Below are 14686 nucleotides of genomic sequence, written 5' to 3'. Positions count from 1 at the left end.
CTATGAGCCTGCTTCTTCCTCTCCCACTCCCCCTGCTTGTGCTCCCTCTCTCGCTAGCTGTCTCTATCTCTGTCAAATAAATAAAATCTTGAAAATAAATAAATAAATAAATAAATATTATATGATATGAATGTAATTGAGAAGGCACATAGACAAAATTTGCAGAAGCATACAGTGCATGTTAACNATCTTGAAAATAAATATAAATAAATAAATAAATAAATATTATATGATATGAATGTAATTGAGAAGGCACATAGACAAAATTTGCAGAAGCATACAGTGCATGTTAACAAGTAAATTGCATATTGCAGTAAGATAAAAGACGCTTCCATGAAAGTCATTGAGAGTTAAACAAAAAAGAAAGTCCCTGTGATCAACATGCCCGTGAGGAATGCACTGAATAAACCAGTGCATAACACATGATGGTTGCTTAATAAATATTTGTTAAATAAGAGTTGAGCAAATGAATAATAGGGACTGATTGCCATAAGTCTTTATAAGAAATAGAACATTATTTGGCTTCAGATCACTCCAGATTATTTGGGACTATTGAGAGTATATAGAGGTTTATTTCTTTTGTTTTATTTGCTTTGTTTTGGATTATTCAGATGTATAAATATGTCTTGGGAAGATTATTAATTGGTAGGCACGGTACCCCAAATATCTCCTAGAACATATCTGTCTCATTGCACTACGTTTTAGGGCTCATATGCTATAAGTGGTTTTCCATTTCTTAACTGAATGCAGATTGGGTCTCCACATTAAATTTTCAAAATTTGTTGAGGGATGCACGTGAAAAGTGATGTCCAGATGAGACATAGGTTATTCCAGTTTAACTGTTTGATTAAAAAAAAGGGGGGGATGATGGATTGCATTTTGTAGACAAAAGTTTATTATTTCCCAAACCTGAAATGGCCCAAGCAATTAACATTCCTGTTTCCAGGTGGGTAGAAGATGTAGATTTGTAAAGCAAGAGATAGATGGACATCAAATCAAACTTGAAAGACCTCTATAGTACCTACACACTTTCAGGGTATGTTTTCTAAAAATTTGCATGCCAGAGAGTGTGCTATATATCTATGTATTGGATATTGCATTGGTAAACTCTGAATTTCACAAAGACCCAAAGTCACCTAGACAGGAGGCCATGTGATGACAAAGGCAGAGATTGGAGTGATGGATCCATAATCCAAAGAATGCCAAGGATTGCTGGCAATGCTGAAAACTAAGAAAAAAGCATGAAACAGATTCTCCCCTAGAGCCTTCCGAAAGAGCATGGCCCTGTGGACACTTTGATTTCAGACTTCTAGCCTCCAAAATTATGAAAGACTAAATTTTTGTTATTTAAGCCTCACAGTCAGTGGTACTTTGTTATAGCAACTCTAGTAAACTGATACCTTTACCAACTCCTATTATCTCTTACTTGGACGACAAATTCCTTGCTGCTGAGTTAACTGTCCCTTTTCATTCTTGTACACCAGCACAATCCAGTATAACTTTCTGCAGTGATGAAAATGTATGTATGCACTGTCCAGTGTGGTAGCCAACAGCCACATATGGCTATTGAACAGGTGCAAATTACTACTGTGATTTTCTTGGCCAGCATAGCTGCTGTTATTGGAAAGAAGAGTTCTAAACAATGTAATCATATCAATAACTAAATTTAATTATCTCTTCTTATGCCATGCCATGCCATCTATTTTCTCTTAAGATAAAGAATAAAGCATTTAACATAGCCAGAGAGACTCCTCAAGCATTTCTAACAGACATTTCTCCTTGCCAAGTATTAATCCACTTTACTCTCCACCTGGCAGCACACCATGGTCCATTGCACTTCAAGATCTTTGCCCATCAATACTTGTAATTTTATCTCTTCCATGTGATAATTTGGTCCTGTTTAAACTTTGAATATTAGTTTATTGTCTCTACCCTGAGATGGCAAACTATAATATCTACCACTTATAATATGCTACCATGTATCACCCTCTTTTGTTGTACTTATCAGAGTTAAATTCATCTGTGTGTGGTTATATATTGTCAGCTTCCTCAATAAATATCAAACCTCATGAAACTGAAAACATTTATGATTCTCGGTCCACCATTACAAATGACAACATGCCTGGCAGATGGTAGGCACTTAAACTATTATTTGGAAGAATGAAAGATGAAGTCACTTTGACTTTGACATGGATTTTTAATCAATAATTTGTACCACTTCATTGCATTATCCAAACTTTAAATTCTAGAGGCCTCTTGCTCATGTTTAAAACAGAATTTAAGTCACCTAGTACTGACTCATCATTTTTAAAAGTCTATGCAAATATAGAAAAAACAAACACTCTCAATAGCATTGGAAGCTAAAAATCACAAGCAATTAATACCAAAATCTGGGATAGATTGATACTAATTAAAAAGCAGATGGAATGGGATTGAGATAAAACCAACCTAGGCTTTTGCTTTTGCCATACATGGGCTTTACTCTATGAAAGAGAGACTATACTAAATAGATAAGATGGTACTTCATGCCTCTTCTACCATCTGTCCACTGACTCTGACATCCAGTCCACCTTCTATGTAGAAAACTTGGCCTCCTTCATTTCTTTGTGATGCAGAGACTACTTTCTTTACCACCTCAAATGATACCAGACTATTTGATAACAAAAATATTTTTGTAACAAAAGAAAATAACTTCACTTACTCAGTTAATGCAAAACTGATTAAAACACTGTATTAGGGAAATGTATAGTAGTAAAAGTTGCAGTGTGTGATTATAGGAATATTTTGAGGAAAGGACAGTTGGTGGCCTATGATATAAGAGTTATAGAAGAGGAACTCAAGCAGCAGTAGAAGCTATGTAACAATATTTCTACATGTTCCTCTTATATAGAATAAAAATGACCCATGAAGTAAGAAAAGACATAAGTCAATGGAACTGTAGTTGATATAGGTATATAATAAGCAGCAAACTAGGAGATATTCAAATCTGTCAAGGTGAGAATGTGATTTAAGAAATAGACCAAACATGGATCTGAGTTGCTCCTACTTCATTGATTTAAATGTCCAAGTCACATGCAACATGAATTTTATGATACAGAGAGTTTAGTAGTTTTCCTTTCCCACATGCATCTTCTACCTTGCACACAGTTGTCAATTTTTGTAATCCTGGCCTTACATTATTGTCTTGCATTATATACTACATAATTCAAAATGCACTGTGGTATAATCACTTAGACATATCTCACCATTTCACAGAATTAGTAATGATGTTAGAAGAAAATTAATTAGAAAGATATAATGCAAAAAAAGAAAAAATGTAATGCATAAAAGGGAAAAGCATATTAATGTGGAAAATCAGAAGAAGCAGATACTTATAAAGTAGAATCATTTGGATGCAGGATCAAATTTCAGGAGACTATCATAATTCAGGTCACTATAAAAGAATTTTGTCTCTGTAAAGAGATAATAAGCTAAGAAAGCAAAATGAGGAAGGGATGAGAAAGGTTTGCACGTGAACTGAGGCATAGTAGTAGTTACTGGAAACACTAGAACTGAGAATACTAGTCTTTGGGCAGAAGAGAACTGATTCCGCAGAAAAATCAAATCAGTAATATGGAAGGCAAACTTGAATAGTATTCCCAGAATACAGAAGCGAAGTGCAAAGGGACAAACATAATGAGAAAGAAAATGATGTACAAGAACAGAAAACAGGACCCAACATATAGAAAAATTTGTATTTTGAGTGAGAACTGAAAAAAAAATCAAATTCGCAATGTGCTTGGATTGAATCTTTCTCTTATAAAAATTGTTTGTAAACTATGTATCAGATCCCTACAGTGCAAGCAACAATAATAATCAAAAGGCCAATAAAATAGATATACTCTAAAAGTACAACTGGATGATAACCACAAAAAAAAATATCAGGTACATAAAATTACATGCAGAAAGATAAAATTCAGGTTAATCCAAAACTGTGCTGCAATACCAAATTCTAGTAAAAATGGAATTTTGAGGGATTATTTTACAGATTTGAGAGCTAGTTTTGTGATTCCTCAACTTATTTTGCTTATTCAATTGTAAAAGTAACTAAAATATATCTTTATTTATGAAAAGGCTTATAAAATAGACGTCCCCTGAAGCAGTATTGACAAAAATATCCTTAAAGATGGATTCTAACTAAATGAAATACCTATCGTTTACTGCATAGTAAATGTTAATAACATTTCTAAGAACTTTACATGCATTAATATAGTGCATATGACAGCTGTTAAGAGTAAGTTACTATTCTTATCCTCATTTTATAGATTAAGATACAAAGACATAGTGGTTAAGGAGGTTTCCCAAGGTTACACGCTTGATAAATGATAAAGATTGCATTTGAATTCAGACACTTTCAGTCTAGAGCTGGTGACATTAGCATCATGTTATTCTACTACACTAATTAAAATTAGATAAAGAGCTTAAAAGTGGGTGATGGGAAATATGAATGAAAAGAATGGGTGGTAAAAACTGAAGACTAGTTACATAAAATAATTCCGTACTATGTTTATACAAATGTTTATTAGAACTGAATGCAAAAATAGTTAACGCAGGATTGTTTTTAGTTGTGATTCCCCTTTCCACTTTTTCTTCATATACTATAATCCAATTCTAGGAGGATCCTTTAAGTGCAAAATTGTTTGAGAGTTTTATGAGGTACAATCAGAAGTGGGGGGAATAGATAACAGGTAAAAAGCAGTTTAGGGGAAAGAAAAAAAATTTGAAGGCACTTTTTGGTTTTGTATATAAAAGGAGAAGTACTGGGTGCCTGGGTGGCTCAGTCAGTTAAGCGTCTGCCTTTGGCTGTGGTCATGATCCCAGGGTCCTGGGATGGAGCCTCACATTAGGCTCCCTGCTCAGCAAGGAGTCTGCTTCTCCCTCTCCCTCTGCCACTCCCCCTGCTGTGCTCTCTCATTCCCTGTCAGGTAAATAAATAAAATCTTTAAAAAAACTAAATTAAAAAAATAAAAGGAGAAGTATAAAAGAAATTTGATGGGATACAGAATGTTGATGAGAAAAAAAGATAATTTTAATAACTGTCATGGGATATGCCTTTCTCCCTCACATTTTGTGTATGATTATGCATGTGAAACAAAACTAAATAACTTGATTTATTTTACTATATTTTGGTGTACAGAATATCTTTGGATGTGAGATCTCCTGAGGATATGTTATAAACCTCAGAGTAACCACTACAAAAATACACATGCAAATTAAAGATCTATTTAAGAAAACATTCAAATAGTGAAAAACAGACTGCAAAGGGAGGTCAGAGAAACAACAGAGAAAAAACAGAGGAGAAGATTTGAAAACAAGCTAAAATAGTAACACAGTCATATCAGTAATTACACACATATATGTATGCATTATTACATACATATAATAATCAAAGACAGATTTTTAGAATGTATAAATAACAAAGCCCAATTTTATGTGGTTTATAGAGGTATACTTTAAATACAATTTCACTTTTGAACACTTTTATTGCAAACTCCGTGCAATTATTTGGAGAGTTTTCCGTTTGTTCTGTGCTCTGATTCAGCTTATATTACGAACTTAAAATTGGTAAAACTATAATCTGTCTTTACCTTATAATGATTACAGTACAAGCTTACACAATAAAGCTCCAAGACTGTGTTATAATTTTAATCTTAGTCAATTATATGTTTTTTAAAAAATAAGAAGAATGTGTCAAAAAAGAAAAGTTTTTGGACTTACACATATATTTACTGTTTCTCATGTTCTTTGTTCTGTTGTGGGAACTTAGGAAGCCATCTGGTATCATTTCCCTTTCAGCTGGAACAATTTTCTTTAGCTTTGTTTTAGTTCAGTTCTTCTGGCAACATTCTTTTTGTTCTCTTTCTATCTAAAATGTCTTTATTTTGCCTTCAGTCATGATTTATATTATCACTGAAATTAGAATTTGGGGCTGACATCTTTTTTTTCTTCATCAGTTTAAAAATGTCCACTCTTCTTGTCTTCATCATTTTTGATTGACTGATTAATTGGATTGTTGTTTCATTGAATGTTATATGTCATTTTCCTTTTGCTGCTATCACAATTTGCTTTTTATATCTAACTTTAAATACAGTGACTGTAGGGTGCGTGGGTGTGGCCTTTAGGTTTATTTGCATGTTTTGTTTTGTTTTTTAACATTTATCAACAAATCCTAAGAATTTGGGAAACTTTCAGCCGTGACATCTTTTAAGTATTTTTTTTCCCCTGTCATATCCTCTCTTTCTGTCATTCTAGTTCCATGCACTTGTGACCTTGTGATGCCATTTAACATGTCCTTGAAGCTCCAGGAATTATTATTTGAAATATTGCTTCTTTTTGTTATTCATGTTGGATTATTTCTGTTTTTCTACCAACAAATTCACTTACCCTTCTGCCCTGCTCATTTGTCTGAGTCCACCCAGTAAATTTTTAATTTCAGAAATTCTGTTTCTCACTTCTAGAGTTTCCATTTCTTCTTCTTAATATTATTAATGTTTGAGAAAAAATATAGGGTACTTAATTTGATTCAAGGAGAGAAAATTCTGAATTTCAATATTCCTATTTTTTTTTTTAACAAAAGACATTGAAACACTCATTGAATTATGGTTCCAGGGGCATCTGGGTGGCTCAGTTGATTAAGCGTCTGCCTTTGGCTCAGGTCATGATCCCAGGGTCCTGGGATGGAGCCCTGCTTCAGGCTCCCTGCTCAGTGGGGAGTCTTCTTCTCCCTCTCCCCCTGCCCCTGCTCTCTTGCTCTCTCTCTCTCTCGTGCGTATGTTCTCTCTAATAAAGAAATAAAATCATAAAAAGGAAATATGATTCCAGTAAAGATTATGAATGGATGCTTTTATACATTCATTTTTAAAAGAATATTGGCAAGATAAGAAAGTCCTTAGCTACATGGTTTGGCTCACTGACAACTTGAGTATTAAATTTTAATCTAAATTTTGAATCTGATTTTAATAAGGTATTTAGAAATATACATTCATATATTTAATCCAGTTATGATTGTCTTCTGTAATCTCTTTCAATTCCAGCCTACCGAATACATAATGAAAGTGGAATGCATGCAGTATTTAGTCAATCATCATCATAAGACAATTTCATATTTGGATTCAAAGACTTGTAGAAATGTTATCCTTCAGTAGAGCAGAAAATAATCCTTTCATGATTTGAAGCAACATTTTGTTAACAGTTTTTGCACACACACACACACACACACACACACAATTTCTGTGGGCTGAAAACATAGAAAGTTCTTTATAGCAGGGCTACCAAGAGTTCTACATAAGTGATTATGAATTATATTTCTCAAGCATCACTGAGCAAGGAATTATTTTTCAGGAACATTTAATGGATCCTGTATTTATTTAAAAAGTTTCCATTTGAGGAAAGCTAGTTTATAAACATTTCTCTTCTCTCTTATACTTAAAATTATATAAGACATATTTTAGAGTTGCATGAGTGGCTCAGTCAGTTACGCCTCCAGCTCTTGATTTCTGCTCAGGTCATGATCTCAGGGTCCTGGGATTGAGCCCCACCTTGGCTCTGTTCTCAGCTGGGAGTCTGCTTGAGATTCTCTCCATTTCCCTTTGCTCCTCCCCTACTTGTGCTCTCTCTCTGAAATAAATACATAAATAAATCTTCTAAATTTTTTTATTCACTTTCTGAAACACTACCAATGGTTAAAAACAAACCTTTCAATGATGACTGATATTTTGTTGTTTTTATTCTGGTTTTGTGGATATCTTAGCTCTTTGAAATGTATGAATACTTAATTTTAGCTCATATTCTGAAAGCAAAACACTTGACATTCAATAGCTTTTAGAATCTAGGATAAGATAGCCTTTCAAAATATTGCATGAATAACATTTGACATTTTAAAGAACATTTAAAAAATACCCTCTTTCAACTTTTAGACATTGCATTGTGAAGGCATGATGCCTGACACTGTTGCAACCATCTTGTGATAATGAGGGTGGGAAGAATAGGGTGGTGAAGAGAAAGAGAGGACAGAGGGAGAGAAACAGGACAGATACAACTGTTCATTTTCTCATTCATAAATAAGGTCAAGAGGCTTGTGTATAACCAGATTTTTTTCCTCAGGACTGTCGCAAATGTCTGATAATCTTACTATAGGACTCTTAAGGTGCTTTTTGTTTGTTTATTTGAAAAAAATATGAGCCACTTCATTGTGCTGTGGGCTGTGGTATCTAAATAATTGCCTCTCTAAACTCATGAGCAAAAAAAAATGGTTTCTGAAAATCAACTCTGTTTTTATTATTATTATGAGGGTAAAATGGAAGGTTCCATGCCTTGCACTATTACATTTTTACTGAACTTAACTTCTGCATACTGAACTGTACAATGCTCTTATTTTCATTTTTCTCTTTAACCATCTAAGTCATTTGCACAAGTAATATTATCAGCATAATTTTTTTTCAGTAGCATGTGGTTTATTTGATTTATGAAGATTATATATTTCTTTCATCTTTATAGCCTTAAATGCACAATTAAAGGAAACCATATATGACTTTTAGATTTCTCAGTGTTCATATCTTAGATTGAGGATTTTTCATTATGTCACTGTGATATTAACAGTAGATTTAGTCTTGTCCTTATTAAAATTGACAAAGTTTTTAAAAAAAATTTTTAACTCTAAATACTCATACACAGTATTGGCAAGGAAAAATGTGCAAGAATTACAATGCTATATTCATTCAAATCATCTCCATTCTTAGATCTTTCTAGCTCAACGTGATATCCTGCAGGATTTGACATCTCAGTGGAGCAAAGGACTGCATTCATCAGTAGGATGAGAATTCATCCTGTATTCGTCGGTAGGATATGAAAACTGGAAATTGTAATCAATAAATTACACTTTACTATAGTTAGCCACTTTGCAGTTTTAGAGGGTATGAATGATAATTTATAGGTCGGTATACATAGCATTATGATAAAGCAGTGGATAATGACACTAATGTTATGTAGGGAAGGCAGAAGGAATTGCCACTTGCATTGGGAGCAAAAATCAAAACACGCAATGAGTTTCAGCTCAGAGTTTATAGTTGCTTTTTTTCTTCTTGAAGAATCTGAACTTCTTCCTCATAGGAAAATCAAATTTCAGTAGTCTTTTTTTTTAATTTCATATAATTAAAATGTTAAAAAAAAACATATTTGAAATGGTAAAATGTGGAAGAATACCAAAGCATGGTGAAAATTGTATCTGTTTACTACAGACTTTGCTTTGGCATCTTGTGGGCATAAATTAACTAATCTGCTTTCAGGAAAATTACAAAAGGGTTAGATTATATTACATTCATGATACATACAAAATATAGTAGCTATAATGTTCAAACTCACTTAGTCACTGCTCCTACCCCCCCTCCATAAACTTGCATCAGCTTTTCCTAACCTTTGGTATGGTCTCTTGGAAAACCCCTTGTTTCATTCCTTGGACTTAACATTCAGCGTTTTTTATTTGGCTAAGAACCGGGTCTTTTTCCATGAATAAAATACAAAAGGCCACAACGACTTTTTCTGAGAAACTATTTGACCAGGTATTAGAATGTCAGACTATTATACATTGAATCTGGGGAAATTGAGAAACTGCTAACCTAGTTGCCTAATCATTGATGCTATGTGTAACTTAGAATGCCCAGATTCAAGTTTTCTCAAGTCAAATTACATATAAAATTAAAGGCTTTATCAAGCAATCTCCTTAAGGCATATTCTTTTAAAATTATCTATTTTATATAATAAAACATGTAAAAAATTACTAATTATATTTGTACAACTTAAAAAGTTTATTTTATTTTTTTATTTTTGAGAGATAGCACATGGTGCACGCATGTGGAGTCGGGAGTGGAGGGCAGAGGGAGAGGGAGAGTAAGAATCCCAAGCAGGCTCCACACCAAGTGCAGAGCCCAATGCAGGGCTGGATCTCATGACACAGAGATCATGACCCCAGCCGAAATCAATAGCTGGGCACTTAACTGAATGAGCCACCCAGACGTCCCCAATTTCAAAAGTTTTAAAAAATATATATAGTCATGCAACCATCGCTACAATTATACATCACTGTAATTAGACCATTTCCATCAAGTTAAAATGTCTACTCCTTCTTCTTTGCAGCCATGTCTCTCCTAATTCTGTCCCCTCACATCTGACATAGAAGCTGCCTCTCCCAGAATGTCATAAAAATCCAATTAAATGACTTGGAGTCTTTCATATCTGAATTATTTTACTTATCCTAATGTTTTTGAGATTCATCCATGTATCAGGAGTTCATTCTTTTTTATTGCTGAGTACTATGCCATTGAATGGAGGAACCACAGTCTTTTTAGCCATTCAAGTGTTAGACATTTGATTTATTCCAGATTCTGGATATTATAAACAATATTTTAATTCATATTATGATCACCAGAAATATTTAGCTGTAGTTTTTGTTTGGTTTTCTTGATGATATCTTTCTACACATGATGTGTTACTCTGTCAGGGTAATATCAAGGTAATATTACTTCAATAGAAATATTTGGAAATTAGTTCTACCCCATCTATTATCGGGAAGAATTTTGCAGAACTGGTATTTTTTCTTTATTAAATAGTTAGTAGAATCCATTGCTGAGGTCATCTACAACTGCAGTTTTATTTATAGGAAATATTTTAGGTGTGGATTGAATTTCTTTAATTGATATTTAAAAATATGCATATCTGTTTTTCTTGATTGAATTTAGGTGAATTCCTTGCAGAGTATAAAATTTTATATTGCTATTTCATAAATATCTAACAGAAAGTGTTTGGGCCTTTGAAGTGTTACATTTGTTTATTCTTTTTCTTAAGATATAGAGTGTCTGCCGTACATCAGTAATCAGATTTCTTTCTTTTTTTAAGAATTTATTTAAAAGAAAGAGAGGGGGAGAGTGAGCGAGCATGCATGAGTGGTGGTGGGAGGGGAGCAGAGGGAGAGGAAGAAGCAGACTCCTGGCTGAGCAGGGAGCCTGACGTGAGACTCCATCCCAGGACCCCAAGATCATGACCTGAGCCAAAGGCAGACGCTCAGCTGACTGAGCCACCCAGGTGCCCCAGTAATCAGATTTTTCAACCACACACAATAGAGCCGTTTCTTTTGGAGTAGGCACAGATATACTCTGGGTATTTAAGTTCAAAGTATCATTTCCTTTAAACCAGATAATAACTATAATTTGTATTTATGATCCTGAGACAGAATACAGTTTCGACAACCTTCAGTCTTCTCTTATCTTACAATACTTTGAAGCTTTTGAAATATACCAGCCAGTTACATAGAATGCACTTCAATTTGGCTTTTTCTGATGACCTTCTCATTATTAAATTGAAGCTATACATTATTAAGAAGGATACTTATGGAAGTTGTGTTACCTCATTGGTAGCACATACCTCATATTGGGGGTACATTATGGCTATGTATGTTAGAAATGGTACTAACCTTGTTCATTTGCTTAAGGTGGTGTCTGCCACAATATGAACTTTCTATTTTTTCTCTTGGAACTTATCAAATGCAGTTGAGGAGATATTTTGACACTATGTAAATACTTTGTTTCTGTTTAAACATTCACCTTCTAAATTTATCATCCATCAGTGCTTGTAGCAATTATTCCTGGGTTATTCTAATGGTGGTGTTCTACTTTCTTTTACATCTATAAACCAAAATTCTTCCGTAAAAAAAGAGTTGTCTCTCCTCTGTATATTTATTTATTAAGTTATTTATTTGTACAATTATGAATTCACATTTTTGGCTCTTTCAGTTTGATTCTTATGACGTTTTTATTATTTATTTGTTTGTTGAGCATTCTCTTGCATGAAGTACAGTGTGTTTGTAAAATTCTTTCTGTCTTTAGACTTATAATATTTACCCAAGCCAGTTCCTGTCTTCCCCACCCCTTTCAGTGTGGTTATGTGATTCATTTGTAATACAGTTAGATTCAGTTGTCATAGTCCACATTTCCTTCCCCCCACCAACACCCTGGTAGATTTAAAAAATTTTTCCATTCAGTAAAACTTACATTTTGTGGTGTAGAGTTCTATGGTCCTCAAAAAATGCAAATAGTTGTTTATACGCAACAATTGTTCCATACAAAATGTAACATTATCCACAAAATTGTCTCATAATACACCTTTATATTAAAACCATCTCCCTTCTCTCCTAAATCCTGACAAGAACTAATCTTTTTTTAGTCCCTATAGTTTTGCCTTTACTAGAATGTTCCATAAAGGAAGCATATAGTTTTAGCCTTTGGGTCTAGGAGAACCACTTAGAAATATCTTAGAAATTTTCACTTAGAAAAATGCATTTATGGGGTGCCTGGGTGGCTCAGTCGATTAAGCGTCTGCCTTCGGCTCAGGTCATGATACCAGGGTCCTGGGATCGAGCCCCAAGTTGGGCTCCCTGCCCAGTGGAGAGCCTGTTTCTCTCTCTCCCTCTGCTGCTCCCCCTGCTTGTACCCCCTCTCTCTCTGTCAAATAAATAAATAAAATCTTAAAAAAAAGAAAAATGCATTTATTATTTTATTATTTAAAAATTCATTTATTAACCTGCTATTGCAACCTTTGTTAGTATGTTCTTTTTTTTAAGTTTCTGAACAATATTTTAATGCATGGATGTCCTAGTTAGTGTATTCATTATATTGGGGTTCTCTGATCTTTTTAGATTTGTTGTGTGATATATGTCATTAATTTTAAGAAATTTGTAGCCATTGTTTTTTCAGATGTCTCTTGCACCCCATTCTCTCTCTCTCCTTCTCAAATTCAAAGGACTTATATTGGATGGATTGATAATATCCCATGACTTTTGGATAATCTCTTCTTACATTTTTTAATTCACTTTTCTCTTTGTGTTTCTGTTTGCATAATTTATATTGACTTATCTTCAGGTTCACTGAATCTTTCCTCAACTGTGTTTAGAATAGAGATGCACACATCTGTAGCATTTCTTGTTTCTATTACTCCGTATATTATTTTTAGCATTTCCATTTCATTGTTTCTTACAATTTCTGTCTAGTGAAATTGTCCATTTAAGTTTGCATATTGAACCACCTTTTCCAATAGAGCATTTAACAAAATATTAATAATAGTAAGACAATATTAATAATAGTTATTTTATAGTTTTTGTCACACAATTACTATAACTTTGTCATAATTAAATATGGTTCTGATGATTGCCTCATCACTTCAGAGTGGGTCTTTCTTTGCCTTTTCATATGCCTTGCAATTTTCTTGAATCCAGGCATCCTGTCAGGACAGTAGAAATGAGTTGAAAAGCTTTTATGCCCCACAATGGTCATGGCTATCCTTCTGGATAGGGCTTTATTGTAGGTGTTTGAGATAATCTAGGTTTAGAAATTGGAGTAGGTCTGAAGGTTATTGTTGCTATGGCTACCACCACTATGCCCTAGGTTGAATGTCTGTTCTTAAAAAAATAAAATGTATCCGTAGGTGTCAAATGTTCTTACTTTTGAAACTGAAAAAAAGTAAAGTTGCTTTTTAATGTCAATAATGTATTTAATAATCCAAAGATTATTTTCTTCTTAAGAAAAGCCAAGCCTAAATCTCAGTAAACGTATTTGCTTTAAATAAGGAAGCATAACCTTACAGCATGCCTTTTCTTGGTAAATGTTCAGTTATTTACCTGAAATGCATTAAAAAGTCTCTATAAAATAGACTTGAAAAGCAGGAAAAATGGTTAGAGAATAAATGAACTGGATAATATATTTATTACAGATTCTATTAAGTCAAGTTATCAGTAAATCTCAACTATACAAAATTTTTATTGTGCTTAAATTGGACATAAATAATTCAAATTGTATTAATAAAAAAAACTCTATTATATAATACTCTTCTTTTAAAATGTATACTTCTATTAAGTTATTGTCTATGTTGATATTAAAGGATAATTTTTTAAAGTGTATAGGTATTATTCATATATATTTTCAGTGAAATGTCTGAAAAAAATAATTAAATCAATAGAGGAATTTTAAGCACTTTTAAACACAGAGAGTATTTCTCATACAGTTTTTAAAAATTTTGGAATTAAGTGAAGAATTGTAATTGACTACAGAATTTGATTGAAATTTCAGAAGAAAAAAGGAACAGGTAGGGCATGTAAAGATTTAGTATACCTAAAATAAATGAATTGACTCCAACCCCTTACCACAACCATATTTAAGATAATTAAGAAATCTAGTTTAATCATGAAAAATAACTTAGACTTAGTCTTTATAATACTAAGATATTAAAAACTTACATTAAAGAATCCTGTTATAGAAGAGAGGTAGGCAGGGGATGGGTAAAATAGGTGATGGGGATTAAGGAGGGCACTTGGTATGATGACAACCAACTGTTGTATTTAAGCATTGAATCACTAAATTCTACATCTGAAACAAATATTACACCATATGTTAACTAACTGGGATTTAAATAAAAAGTTGGGGAAAAAAGCAAAATAAAATAATCATCCTGAAAAAAAGAAAAAGAATTCTGTTATATTTTCACCATTCACAATTACACAAAGGAGTAAAAAATAATTGAAATTGTCTTCTGATGTTTTTTATCAGTTGCTTATCAATAATTTATAATCTATTGAATCTCTAGATTAATTCACCCATGTTAAAAA

This window comes from Ailuropoda melanoleuca, chromosome 7, assembly GCF_002007445.2.
Source record: "Ailuropoda melanoleuca isolate Jingjing chromosome 7, ASM200744v2, whole genome shotgun sequence".
Lineage (NCBI taxonomy): Eukaryota > Metazoa > Chordata > Mammalia > Carnivora > Ursidae > Ailuropoda > Ailuropoda melanoleuca.
Note: the sequence above shows the minus strand (reverse complement) of the source record.